Source organism: Cariama cristata, unplaced genomic scaffold (assembly GCF_000690535.1).
Source record: "Cariama cristata isolate BGI_N322 unplaced genomic scaffold, ASM69053v1 scaffold44148, whole genome shotgun sequence".
In the NCBI taxonomy this organism is placed as follows: domain Eukaryota; kingdom Metazoa; phylum Chordata; class Aves; order Cariamiformes; family Cariamidae; genus Cariama; species Cariama cristata.
In genome coordinates this window covers 138-4,297 of record NW_009633692.1, presented here as the reverse complement: position 1 = coordinate 4,297, position 4,160 = coordinate 138, and positions in this window count along the sequence as shown.

Genomic DNA, 4,160 nt, shown 5'->3' with positions numbered 1-4,160 from the left:
CTCTTTCCTTGCAGTATAAACTTCTCTTATACCTTACCTTGTTTTTAATGCCTTTTTTCATTAATTTCATTCATTCTCGAATTCTGTGAAATGAATGTCTACTTGCCTAACTTACAAGAATATTTTGAGACATTGCAAGACGTTTTCAGATCTCCAAATGAACAAACTGTAAGCTCAAACTGCTACTGCTCTTCTGCATACGAGAATGTAACTTCTGAAAAAGTATTGTAGAGTTAGATACCGATACCAAGTTTGTTTCATAATACGTTCTGATATTGCAATACTAGAAATAGGACTTGGGAGGAGTTTGGAATTTGGATTAAACTGTGTGTTTTTCTCCTTTTCTGGTGTAAATAGAGTTGCAGTTTCCTCAGGGGCCAACACTAAAGATGAGCGTTTTCTTTTAAAATGCTCTAAACAAACTATGGATGAATCAAACTTGATGGGGTTTTTTTCCAAAGTTTTCTAATCTTTGCCAGTTTTGGGAATAACTTAGAGGGGCAGAAATTTTGCCACAATACTGTACTAGTTTAGACATATGGTTTAGACATATCAACATAGAAAGTTATTTCTAGATGTGAATGGTCAAAAGTAGTAGTCTATATATAGCTGTCTGTAGCACTTTTTGAATTGTAATATGAAGATGCAGCCAAGCATCAGCATAGAGAGAAAGGCTTTTCTCCAATTTTAAACTGCTGTCCCAACAGCATTAGGCTATATTTCAATTTGTAACTTTTATTTTGCCTGTGTATGGGGAGGAGAATAAAAGCAAATAAAGTTGCTCAAATATGTAACAAAATGCAGTTGTATGTAGCTCTCTAAGGTAGCATTAGAGAAGCAGAGCTGTTAATCAAATTAGGTTCTTATTTCTGAGTCTAAAGCACCTTATGCTTTTCTTTGAAAGGTTCACGAACAACTTGAAGATTCTTAAAACCTAATTTAGTTTCTCTGTTCTATAACGTAAACTCTGGAATGATACTTAGATTTGTTGCAAACTTTACATTCTTGGTCTGGAACTATAAGCAAAGTTGTTCTGTAGTCTTGATTTTGTTCCCAGTGTTGCAATATCTGGGCTTCAAACAACAGATAAATGTGGATTTTGCTTCTGGTTTTTTCTGTGTTTGGGGTTTCTTGGGTTGTTTTTTTAAATACCCTCCAAAACCATTTCTTTTCAGAATTTTGAATGATTAAGCAGAGGGTGGCTTCCTGTTTTCAATGAGATGTTCTTTAGGGAGAGATTTGTGAATGGAGAAAGAAATGGCTCCGTAACTCCACTGTACTCACTTCAGCCTCAAGAAATATTAGTTCTGCCAAACAAGAAGCTCTACAGCTTCATTATTGTTAGAAAGTTCACTGTCACCAGGATTATTTTTTTTCTTTGAGGCTGTGGGTGGGGTGAACTACTTTATTTGACAGACATTGTAATTTCTCATTAATTCATGTAATGTCTTTTGGCTACCGTAAAGTTGGAGGGAGGGGGCATTTCTGCAATCTTGGATACTGAGTGAAATTACAGTAGAAGTTAGAGTTCATTCTTCCATCAGTATACTTTACCTTTTCATACCGTGTGGCATTTTTACCTTATACTTCTAAATCTAGCAGGGAGAAGTCAGTAGCTTCACTCCCATGCTAAGTACAAAAATCATGTGAAATCCCAGCTCTCATGAACTGGGTTTACTGCTTGTAATGTGCCCAATACAACAAAGACCCTTGGCACTACTGTCATGATTTTCAGACACAAATAAAATGACAGTTACAAATTTGTCTCTTTCTTTTTCCTTTTTAATAAAAAAAAACCAAAAAAACCACAAAAACCAAAAAACACAAAACCAAAAACGTTCTTAGCTGAACTGCCTCATAGGAGTAGGCATGGGTATCAATTTGTTTAGGGTAAGACACCCCAGCAAACATTAATTTGAGAGTCAACATAGGTATTTTAATAGTAAGCAAGCACATAAGCACTTCAGTTAAATTCTTGAGCTTGGTTTTTTAAAAAAGTTTCCTTACATTTAAATTAAAAAAGGAAAAATTACACACTTCCAGGAATGTGTTTCAACTAAGAAAAGATGGGTTAAAACATGAGCTTTCCTCCTTATCTTACAAAAAGGCAAGGTATAGGTAGGTTCCATGGTTTTCTTTGCACTGAACGCAGTTGCGCTGCTATCACACATGGCACAAAAACTGTCGTGCTCTTGCTTTTGATAGTTCTGAATTAAGACTACAGTTTTGTGTATGCAGGTCTCCTGCATGCAGCTTAGCAATGCCTTAGGGCAATTCATTCGATTTGTGAGCTGTCTATATTAAAACATACTTTGTAAAGGGTAATTGGAGTTTTGAGTTAGTTTACTTGTTTAATTTTAATCTGGTATATCCTGAACTTTAATCTAGTACATCCTGTAAACCCTGCTAACTTCACAGAAGGCTAGTAGGGAGCAGAGGAATCTCAGGTGTCGGTGATAAACATGCCGTGTTTTTGTACCAGTCGTGCTAGCTGCTGAGTTGTCTTTGCTTGTCCTGCCTCTGCGTATGGGGCATTACTACCCTTCCTGATATTCTGACAGCATGGCTGCGGTTAGGATCAGTATTGTGCAAATATGTGAAACTTAAGATGGATTTATAATTTTTAATTATACATTTAAATTCAGAGTCCTTTATATCACTGACTGAAAAATTTGCATTCCCTTCTGCTCCTTGGAAGTATAAGATGCTTGCATGAGACTTCCAGTTCTTTTTTCTCCTTTTTTTTTTCCTCTTGTTAGATGAAGTGGGATGCTAGTCAAAAAATACTGCCTGAAAACACACATCCAGGTTTTTGTTCCCCCACCTCACCCCCTTACTGGAGCCAACTTGAAGCCTCTAAGGTGCTTCCCCAGCCTGCACTTAAAGAGGCTGTATATACTAAGACAAGTTCTCTCAAGGGACCCAAATCTTTTATATTCTTTTACAGATTGGTTTTGGTGGTGTTTTTTGGTTTTTTTTAAAACATGCATGCTGCCTTCTTAATTTCTCTTCAGACTTCTTTTGCTTTGTTCTCATCTGTCATTGCTTTGAATAAACTTGAGGCAGCATGCAAAGGAAGCATTTTCTCTGTCATCATTACATCTCATTTGTTTACGCTTTTCTCCCCTGAGAAAGGGCTAGCCTGAGAGTGCGAGCTGTTGGCAAGGAATTGAACCAGTTACTAATTTGTGCGGTACTCTGAATTTCCCACAGCACTACAGAAACAATAATGCTGCACTGCTTTGTGAGGATGTGTTGAGAGGTAAATTCTATTAAACATGTAGTACTGAATTAGGATATAATAGTTTAACATTCTTTTAGTTTTCTGCCATAATGAAGGTTGTTGCTTTCACTTGTGCTTTCAAGATAGTCTACATGGTAGAAGGGCAACTTAATTTTTATTTTTTTTTTAATCCAAAACTACATTTCCCGAGGGACTAATCTACTCTCTAAGGGTCTTCTGCTTGTGTGTGTTCTTGCATACCCAATCTTCATCAGGCTTCGCGGCTTGCTGCTTCTTCTGAGGCCCTCTGAGGTTAGGCTCTCCAGCAGCTTCAGTGAGACTCCCAGCTTGGGTGCCACAGCGTTTTATCAGCATCTTAAGCAAGCTATGGGACTTCAGATGATGTCTTGCAGTTCTGCTGCCTTTTGCAGCTGTTTTCAGACGTATCCCTCTGTATGAGGAATTTAAATACCTAATCTGCTGGAAGCGCACTCTTGTAGCTCTAGCCCCAAATACACTGAAGTAATTGCAAGTGTTTTTTCAGAACTTTCCTGTCTATCCTAAAAACGCAGCTTGGACAGTTTCCCTTGTACTAGAGCACAAGTAAATGAACTACCATCAGTAGCACAGTCATTTGTACTGATAAGAGTAGTAACACTATTTTTTTGTAGTTATTAAGCGTGCAAAATCCATTTTGGGGAGGAAGGGGAGTTTGGCAACTTTTGTTAGTTTGTCCAGGGAGATAAAGATTGAGTGATCCTGCATGGTGGTTACAAATTTACCTCTTAAAATTGGTGCTGGGAGCCCAGAGTTACAGGGGGAGAAATGGGAGAGGAAGAGAAATAGACCCAAGTTTGTAAAATGGTGAAAACAAACTCATCTTTGCAAAGGCCGGGAGGCAGGCTGCTCCACCTGAACGTGTCAGAAAACACTCCGT